The sequence below is a fragment of the Coturnix japonica genome, chromosome 6, assembly GCF_001577835.2.
Source record: "Coturnix japonica isolate 7356 chromosome 6, Coturnix japonica 2.1, whole genome shotgun sequence".
NCBI lineage: Eukaryota > Metazoa > Chordata > Aves > Galliformes > Phasianidae > Coturnix > Coturnix japonica.
In genome coordinates this window covers 18064811-18075335 of record NC_029521.1, presented here as the reverse complement: position 1 = coordinate 18075335, position 10525 = coordinate 18064811, and the positions used below count along the sequence as shown (strand labels likewise).

The 10525-nt window shown below is 42.5% G+C and overlaps 1 protein-coding gene across 4 annotated transcripts in view; it reads right to left on the bottom strand.

The window, feature by feature from the left end:
• The window catches only part of CPEB3 (cytoplasmic polyadenylation element binding protein 3), a 114389-nt gene extending 103930 nt beyond the window's left edge, over positions 1-10459 (bottom strand). For 3 of the 4 annotated variants that reach the window (XM_015866936.2, XM_032445424.1, XM_015866939.2), the window contains exon 1: positions 10355-10458. The gene's annotated coding sequence lies outside the window, so the exon portion shown is untranslated. Of the gene's footprint in view, positions 1-10354 lie in introns of all 4 variants that reach the window. The other variant, XM_015866938.2, reaches the window with a different exon arrangement.
• Positions 10460-10525: the final 66 nt, after the last annotated feature.

The following is a 10525-nucleotide window of genomic DNA, read 5'->3' as shown; positions in this document are numbered from 1 at the left end:
GTTGTTCTCAAAAGGTTTTTTCTTCTTCATAGTTGGTTTTCAAATGCATGGAGACAGGTTAAAAAACAGACAAACAAAAAAACCCAGAAATTACAAAAATAAAAATAAAAAAAAAAATAGTGGAAGTATTCATAAGTAACTATTTCTTTTCATCAGAAATGAAGGAAATGCAGAATGGATTTAATATTTGACTGCAATAATGTATGCTAAAGAAACCTCAAAAATACGGTACCTTTTCTATAGTGTATTTGTCTTAAATACTGAGATGTAATATTTTAGAACTGTATAAAGTGTATATAATGGCCACCTGCTATTCAAAAACTACATGTATAGAAAATTTGATCCATATCAAATACTTGGAGTTTCTTGCTGTAACTGAAGAATTGCTACAATCTTGCAAGTCTGCTGATTATATTTGTCTTAGAGTGGGCTCACTTTTATATAAGACTTTAGATAGAGTGGCAACCTTGAAAGGTTGCTGCTTTGTGTAAGATAGCCTTGAAACATATACATATTTCTTATGGAATTCCTCATTTTGAGAAAACAGCTTTTCAGTGGTCTTCACTGTATATATTTCCTGCCAATTTATTACTGTTTTTTAAAGTCTCATGAAGAATTGAATGATGCAAATTACCAGTCTTGAAACTTGTTCTATGGGAAGAGATAATTGTCTTCACTGAAACTTGAAGCTACTGTAAAAATATCATTACAGAAACACTGTTTGGATTATATGATGATTAAAGTGGTGGCAGAAAGTCATTACTTTGGTTACTATGTTGTAAATCTTGTTTTTAGTATTACAAATTACAGTTATGTTGAATTAGGCTGAATAAATATTTTTTACGCTCCATAGTGTATTTTGTCAGTTGACAGAAGCCAACGACAACGGAATGTGTTTTAATGCATATCTGAGGAGTTATACAATCAGTCTTATGTTGATAGGGGAAAGAAATATCTTGCAGTAAGGGAAAAATGACTGAGACTTCAGCCTTATACTTTAAATTTACTATCTGGTTGGGTTTTTTTCCCTCACTTGTTTGTGATTAGTGAATGAGATGATGGAATGCATTTATCAAACACAAAACATTGTTGCAATGTGAAAGACCTCTGTTAATACAGAATTGTGATTGGAAGTTGCTAGATATCTCTGGGTTGGCTGATGTGCTGAGTTTATTGGGGAATACTGTGATCTATTCTCATTGAGAAAGGTAATACTGCCTGGAGGAATAATTTTTTTCACTAATGGTTAATGTCTTGTAACCTTCACAGAATGAGCGTTAAATGTTATTTAGCATTTCTCAGTGTAATATAAGGGTTCTCAACCATTCTTATCCAATAGCAGAAAATGGCACATCTTCTCTAACCTCACGTGCTGTGATTTGGAGGAAAAAAAAAACAACAAACCACTTGTTTCAGTGCATTCCAGCATAATCTGGGAAATCAGAACTTAGCTGCCTCAATTCTTGTAGACACTGAGGCCTAGACTTTTCTTCATTGCTGTTTAGCAGGTTCCTCTCCTGGAGTGAGCTGTAGAACTAGGAATATCTGTGCCAGAGTTTTTCCAGGATTTCAACTATTTAAGTTATTTCTTCTTTACTAATTTGTACAACTCTAAGTAGACCTTCTTAGTTTATTTAAAGGGCTTATTCAGGAGCTTGAGTAATTCAGCTTGCTCCCCTGAAATGCAAGTCAAAAGGTGTGTGCCAAGAACATATTGCAGGTAGGGAAAAAAGTCTTGTGTTAAGAAACGTTCTGTAAACTGGGACCAGTCATACCCATTAGATCATGGACTCCTGCACCCTGAAGTTTAAGGTTGTGGCCTCTTTGTTCTTGCCTGTTATTTACTCCTATGCTCCTATTTAATTGCTTTTGCACCTCCGCGTATTATGAGCACAAAGGAGTTATTTCTGGTTGTACCGCACTAAGTAGTTCAGTAGAAAAATTCCATTCTGGAACCAGTGAAAGCAAATAGCAGACATGACTTGAAACTGCCTCAACTAAACAGCTCAGCAGCACCTGTCAAAACATATCTTGCAGGCACCTCATTTAATGCTGGATGACTAAGCCATGAAAAAGCAATTGCCTGAGCTGCGGGCCTCTATAGGAAGTGCTTTGTTTATTTAGAAAAAAAAATGCAACTTTATTTCCACCTACAGAGCACTGCTGGTGATGCAGTTTGCATGGCGTACTGTTCTGTGTTTTTTTTCTTAGTTGTTCTTCCACACTTCGGTAACATTTTGCTGCAGCTAACAGAAGCCAATAAAGGAACATAGTTATCTGTTTACCAGATGTGTCATCTTGTGAGCAGTTGCCATTTCTTTGCATGGAATATTACAAGAAGCTAATAACCCTACTTCATGTACTTGTAGAACCACCTCCTGATATTGGTTTTCCAGACACTTCTGATGCTCAGAAGACAGAAGAGCAAAGATAGCCTGGAATCAAAGGCTTCTTGATTTTGTTCACAATTAAGGCTTTTTCCTCCTCCATCAGAATCACAGCTGGTTCAGAAGTATTCAACTAATTTGATGGAAGAAAATCTCTACTGCCTTTACCTCCCTTGCATAGTTCTAGGCTAAGATCCCTGGGATAATTGAGTTTGTTACAAGTGATAGTGTGAGGCATTACTTGGGCACAAATCGTGTGCATTATTCTGTTTCAAATAACAAGAGTACAGTGAAGGAGGACAGTCCTGCTTCTCCAGTATATTTGCTTTTCAACTTTAGGGATTGATTTAAGACAGATGTTGGTTAGGTACATACTGTAACAACTCACTCTGGGTGAGTGAAGTTGCAGAAGTTCTATGGAACTCAAGGTACGTGATGAAAGCATTCTGGAGAGAGGAACCCAAAAGAATAAAAACCAGAGCATCATTTTCTAGAGGTAGAAAAAATGCCCTTTTGACTTAATAGAACAGACTCAGACCCAAGTCCTTCTGCACTGAGCTATGAATGTTAGTGGCATTTCTTATAATCAACACACTAGCAATTATTTTTTCTGGAGAGAGGCAGACTCTGCAGTAATACAAAGCAATAGAAACAACAGAAAACTGTTGTTAATATGTAAGGATAACTTGGTCTGAATTTCATCAAAAGTTTCAGATCTTTCTTAGATCCTGCAGTGCCTTTTAAATGTGAGGCTGTGGCTGTTTTTGAGGGGAGAAAAAGAGTATCTTTTATCTGCAGGATTCTCTAACTCCCCCCCTCAAGGGATGTTAAATTTCAAGGTACTATAAAAATGAAAGTGCTTTCTATTGAATGTAAATGAAGGGCTGTAACTAGCCTTCCCCCATAGCCAAGTACAGTCTCTCACAGTAGGTGTAATATTGTGCTATGTGTTTTAAGTCACATACCCCTTTACTCATTACCAGGGCTTATTTGCCCATCTCATTTCAAAGATAAATGAAAATGCAAATAATGACTAATAATTACATTCACAAGTGATTTCAAAACTATGGATGCTTGGTGGTGTTTGTTTGTTTTGTTTATTTTTCCTTTTTAAAGAAAGCTTTCCATATGCCTTCAGGTCTTTTGCTATTTTGGGCAGAGTCAGAGTAAGTGATTACAGACGATTTGTAATGTTCTTCTCCAGCTCCTGGTCAAAGCACTTCAGTTCTAGCTTAGCAAATCATATCTGCTGCATGTTGGAGTCCCTCTGCATAACACTTAGCAGCTCACAGACATTTTATTGTCTTCATCTACTGTTAAGGAACAAGAACAGAAAAGGGCTGTATAGGTATTAACCAACTCTCCTTAATTTGTTGTAGATGACAGTTAAGTGTTGCAGAAGGAAGTAATTATTTGTAAACTGCAAACTGCCTAGCAGAATGCTTTTGCCCTGCTTATCCTATTTGTCCTTGTTGCTGCAACAATTAAATTGCATAAACCTTACAGTGTTTTCCTTCCTCTCTCTTCACTGATAGGACATTGCTAGCATCCACATAAGAAGAGTTAAAAGAAAATGAAATCATTTTTTATAACAACTTGGACACCTTCAACAGATTGGCGGTCAGCTCTAGGAGCCTCATTACAGGATAATTAGTTGCATCTGGAATATTTCTCAGGACCAAATTACCAAAATGTTATAAAAAGCAGAGCATGAGACTTGAATTCATCCCTTTTGGCAGCTGCACACTCATCAGCTGAGAAGCCATATAATTCGTTCCTCGCACCTAAAATATATTCTTATGAATGGCAGCCAGCGAGCCAAATTTAAAATCTGTTTGCATACAAGTGAACACGACAAAGAGAAACTGAGTATATTAATCAGCCACAATGTGCAGCTTGGATGCTGGCTTTTATAGTTTTGTTTTGGTTATATTCTGTTTTTAAAAGAACGAGGCTCGTGATACTGTGCACAAAAGGCATAAGCGAGCTGAATTCACAATGTGGCAGTTCTGTTCCAGTCAGAAAGCAAATCAACCCACTGAAATGTAATTAGTATAAATCAAATATGCACTGCAATTACATAGCACATGGTAAGCAGACTGTAAAACTGAGTGGTGTATTTTTGCATCCTAACATTTCCTGTATTCCCAGAGCAGCTTCTTTCCTTATTATTGCACTTCTGAGATGTAATTAGATAGCCTTAAAATATCTCTTATCTGTAACAACCTTTTTTCTAAAAGTCAAGTCTCGTTACTAATTGATTAAAGGAACAGTATTCCCACCAAAATGCAGTAACATGGCTTGCTATCCTGCTGGCCAAAACATAAGGAAGCAGAAGGCTGGGAAGAGTGCGCAGTGGTTAAATTCTAATACTCTTTAACAGCTGAACTGGGTGCTGTGTCTTGGGTGGGGTATCTGTTGTTTTTTTTTTAAATCGTTATTGGCATTAAAAATAAAAACATCTAATCAGTTTGTAACCACTGCCCTCCTGCACACAGACACAGAAATCATCCTGATACCAAACCTATACTGGAGTGGCAGCCTTCTGTGGCAGCAGTCTGGCCCTTTGAATAGTGTTCTGTTCATGCAGAGGGGTCTCACCTGCTTGGGGATATATAGCAGCGAACACTGAAAACGTGAGGATGTACAGAAATACTTATCTATTACATAAATAAGTGATAATACTGAAACAAAGTCACATGGTGACTGAAGTGTGAGGGATAGAACAGGTAGGGACTGCAGGCTCACTTCCATCTGTGCATCTGATTTTTAAGCCTGTGAAGTCCTACAAATTCCCCTTTCCAGCAATTGCTTGACACCATATGCTGCCAATCCCAACCCAGGAATGGGGTTCCTTGAACATTCTTGACAAACTTCCCCCAGCTGGATGTTCTTTCAGATAAAATGTAAGGTGTCTGAAGGTGCGGTTATGCAGCTGGCTCGCCTACTGTCTTTGCTGGGTGAGAGGGTATGTACACTATGACTTTGTGCCAGCACAAGCCATGGACGTACCAGCTAGTACTTCCAAGTTGTACTGGACTTTGCCACTTCCTGCCATCCAGATGACTGCTGATTCTGGTGAGGCACTGATGCTCTTGTCCTTGGGCTGGGTTGTACAGTGATGCCCCTGTCCTTTTGGCTGGCCGCCTCTGCAGACAGCTCAGCCATTCTCCCAGCTAGAGTAGCACAATGCATTAATGACTGCCAGGACAGAGCTGTTATTGAATGACACGTGCAAAAAGGGATCTGAGACGATATCGTCTTGTTGCATTCCTGCATTGAGTCTGTTCTTGGGACAGCAGGGAACTACAGAGCTCTGGGCTGACCTGAAAGTAATGAGCCTGTACTGCAGCCAGCCTGGCAGAACAGTGCCTCTCGCTTCCTCTGGGACTGGAGCCAAGTCAGTTCTCTTCAGGCGTATGAAAGGCCTAAGTCATGCTGTAGAGTCAAAGACAAAGAGGGCATGAGGTGCCCTCTGCCATCACCATACAGTGAAAGTGGAACCTAAATGCAGATTGCTGACCTAGTTAGCTGTTACTTGCCTCATTGAGAGTGGGGTTGAGAGTAGTCTGAGCTACTGAATGAGCGTCATGCTCATTTCTTCCCAGCAGGTACAATGTTATTAAACCACGCTGTTGCTTTAGTGGTACATTACAATGTTCTGACACCAAAATGCAGCCAGACCACAGAGCAACAGTTTCACAGAGGTCACGTTAGCCTCAGTCTCCTAAATAGCAAAACACAAAGATGAAAGAATTGTGGTAGGATTCTGAAAGCGTACCAAGTGCTTGGCAGGAAGCACAGATTTTATATCACATCTAGAACAAGATCATTCCTCCTCACAGCTGTGGTTACAATACAAGCCTAGAGCAGATGCTGGAATTGTAAAGTTCTGTATTATCTGAAGGCAGAACTCACTGGGCCCTGCAGCAGGTAAAGAGTCAGCACCTGCCAGCACGCCGTGTTCTTCTTCCTGCTTCTACCGCTCCTGCCAGTAGTTGTGGTTGTGCTGAAAATTTACTCTTAAAGGTCAGAGATAAAGATAGATGGATAGATAGATGTGGATTTGTAATCCTGAACACAGGCGGTATTTGAGAGGATGATCTCATATTCTGGTCCAGTCCTTTTATAATTAATCTCTGCATTTTCCAGCTATGTAGGAATTGTAGATTTTGGCTGATCCTTTGGTGTGCCTCTGGTGGTTGGAGGTCTTTCCACTGACAGCAGTTCATCAGTGCAGCTTAAAAAAAGCACTCTAAGCTGTCAAACAGAAGACAAATGAGGGCTTATGAAACAGAATTCTTGCTGAACTGAGACAAAACTTCCAGTGCTGACGATGACGAGGAGCAGAGACTATCTCATAATTGCCAGCTTAGTGACAGCAGAGCCTGTACTTATCTGAATTGGTACTTCTGCTCAATTCATGATGTTTTTGTCCTGTGCTAAGCCTTGAGGCTGGCAAACAATGCAAATGCCCAGGATAACTCCTCTCAAAAGGCGGCAGGTGGTGGTTAGTCTGGGGACTGAATGGTGGGGGAAGATTGCTAGGTTGCTTTATTGCTTTTTTCTCCTGTGTGGGCACCTGCTGCTGAGCTGAGACGTTTTGCAGGCATCCAGGTGATGAGCACGCACTGATTTCTCAGGAGATGTTTGCTACTGTTCCAGCCTCAGCCTTTTTTTCTAAGCCCAAAATATAAAGTCACTTTTTGTTTAAAACTTTCATATTGTGCTCTTGGGAATCCTGCCTGAAGAACTGCTCATCTTTGGACATTACTCATAAAACTGGCATTCTGTCTTACCATGAAGTGGTTGCCTCCACACACACTGGTGAGTAAATTGTGAGCATGCCTTATTCTGTCAAGGGCGGGTGATTTGTAGGAGCTGATTACTGTCTAGCCTATGATTTGCTCTCTCATTAAAAGATGCTTTGAGTTAATGAAAATCATATCAAAGGGTACATGAAAATATGCAAGAAACATATTTCTGATCCATTAAGGAATAAATTCTGTTCCAATGCAGTAAAGAGCAGACAAGAACGCAGAAATAAAACAAATGCATTTGGCCTTTGAAACGAAACCCACCATCTCAGGAGGATTTAGACTGGAAGAATCATTCTCTTATAATGTAAAATTAATCATCAACTATAACATTGGGCACTGAAAGTCTGAGTAAAAAAGCATTTGTTTTGCATATTGATGGTGTTAGTACATAACATGGCATGCGTAAACCAGAAAGTGAATACAGAATCCTGAAATTAGACTTTCATTACTAGAATAAAGGATGGAAAGAAGCTGGGAGATACACATCTTTTCTCCTTTCATGTATGGGTATATTGTTACCCATTCTGAGACAGTGACCTTCTAACAGACTTCTAATCCATGCTGTGTACGTAAGGAGCCATGTACTTTTCCAAGCTGACAGTTGCTCTGTTCCTATATATAGCTTGCAATAGAGCATGACAGAGAAAACTAGAGTTGGAGGGATGACACAAAAATAAACCATTGGATTCAGGCAAGGGAGGAATTTGCCTTCAGCTGAAATTTGAAAAGTTACAGACCGACGTGCAGCATCCTAAAAGGCTTTGACAGGCTTATTATCACGGTGTAATTTCTTTTCCCATCATACATTCTCAAAGTCATAGCTGCAGGCCTTTCTTCTGTTAATATGGGCAGCATGTTTGGTTTGCTTTTCGGAGATGAGACAGATCACAGGCTTTATTACTGCCCATGGCATAAGGCATCAGCATTAGAACCAGCTCTGACAAAAAGAGCAGTGCCTGAGCTCAGGGTGTGTCCAGCTGGCAGGGACAGGGGATAGTGGCACCAGTGGCACCAGTCCTGCACGCAGTGCTGGCACTGGGCAGAGGAACATGAGTCCATGGCAGCCCTGATGCATGCAGCTGCCTGGGGACAGCTTTCACTTGGGTATTTTTAAGTCATATGTGGGATGTAAATTTGAGGCTAATGCCATTATTCAAAGTGCTGTCATTAATGTATAAGGATATATGGCCACAGCCATCTCATAAAGCTCACCTTCAGATTGCCCCCCTTGCCTATATGAATTCACCCTTCTCTTTCTTGCTAGATTTAGGTAGTTTATTACAGCTGCGTGTATGTGAATCTGACTTGTTTTCCATTAAAGGCTGCAACCAAGAGGGTCAGAAGAACAGAGCTTAAAAAGGAAGCTGTCGCTTTCCTAGGCTTGTTCTTTAACATGCAAGTAACATCACTTCAAACTTGCATCACAGTGGTTAATAGGTAGAAGTAGGTCTAAGGCCATTCAAGCTCTGACTCATCTCTCCAATGTACTGGGGCGATGCGCCTTCTGCATTAGCTGAGGCCTTTGAAATTAGAAAAAGGACAAAGGGAAGACAAAGGGGAACTTAACAAAATGTGACAATTAATTCAGCTACATTTAAAATCACTAACTGCAATGTTATTCAATTGCAGTGAATGGAAATTTAACTAATTCAAGATATATCAAATCAACTGAACTCTCCAAAGTTCAGAACAACCTTTAGAGGGGTGTGTTGCTGATGCACAGGACATCTCCCAAGCCAAGCGTGCATTATCTCTGCAATGTTCTTTTCAGCCTTACAGCTCTGGATTGTACAGTTTATTCATCTGTCAGGGTGCACTTCTTGCCAGTGTATCACTTACATCTTTTTTCTCCAAATCAGGAGAAAAAAAACCAAAACAAAACTGTATTTTTAGAAAGACAGAGCAAGCTCTTAATACAAATCGGCTGATTCAGAGTCCGTTCTCCATTTTCTGTCTCCTTCAACCACATTGCTTCATATGCCTTCAGGTTAAGCCTGTCCAATGAGCTTTTGCTCTCTGTGACAGAGTTAAAGGAAACAGAATAAGCAATTTTATCCTCCGGTGGTGCAAGCCAGGTGGCTCTTCCAAGCAGATGTATGACAGCCATGGGAGCTCAGTGCAGCCCATGGACACTCAGAGCCAGCAGTGAGCGTGATTCGGGGGAAATGGAAGCTCCCCTGCATGTTGAAAACCAGAAAAGGGCAGGTGCTCATGTACTGTGGTGTAATGCTGTGCAGAGTATGTGGTTAATGAGCATTACTAATTACTGCCAAAGCAGTTTTTCCTCTTGTGCTCTGCAGTGAAGGCTCAGAGTGCTCCTCCACTTTCCCAAACACTTAAACACCTGCATCATGTGCACACAGAACCATGGAATCAAAGATACACATCACAGACACACAGTGCTGCCCCGGACTAGGAAGGTGAGGTGCAGGAGATGCAGCACAGACCTTGAGCGCAGGATCCTTGCTGGTCACGGGTTACAGGGCATTGCAAGGAAAGGCTGCTACCAGCACCGGGTTGCCTGACATTTGTTTTAATCAGACCACGTGTCCAATCGCTAAGATCAGACTTTAAGCACCATGCTGGCACGCTAGGTATGCAGCCCGCAGGGAATAACCGTGTAAGATTTCCCCTGTGGCAGTTTGGTCACCTAATGCGGTATTGCATCGGGTCTCCCATAGTCTCAAAGTTCGGAACAGGGAAATTAGGAGGCAGGGAGGACTCATCCTGGAGGCGGCCTGGGGGAGGTGGAGGAGCAGGGCGGGTCCCGCAGGTGGGTGCTTATCGCAGGGCCACATGCGCACTGCTGGCACGTGTGGTGCGCCTCGTGCTTCTGGCCGAGATAACGGCGTCCCTATCAGCGAAGTAGCGCAGAAGGGAAGCTGCCGCCCTCACCCTTAATGTTCGTCTCGTTTGGGTTTGAACACTCGGCTCGTACAGACACGGGCAGCTCCTGCTGTTCTCCCGCCCGTCGTTACCGCGCCGCCAACTGCCGGGCGGGCACAGGCCGAGCCCTGCGGCCCTTCGAGGAGAGCGGCTCGCGGCACCGCACCGCCATCCCCCGGGCCACGCTCGCCCCCCCGCCGCCCTTCATCGCTCGCCTTCCCCGCCCCGAGCCTTCCCCCAGCCCGGCCCGGCCCCTCTCACCGCCTTTCAGCGCTCCATGTCGGCTGTGCACCTCCCAGCGGCTCCCGGCGGCCGCAGCCCCGCGCTCCGCGCCCTGAGGCAGCGCGTGAGGGAGGCGGCGGGGCGGGAAGCGGGAGCGGCTCGTGCCGGGCAGCGCCAGGAGGAAGGAGCGCGGGATGAAGATAAAGAATA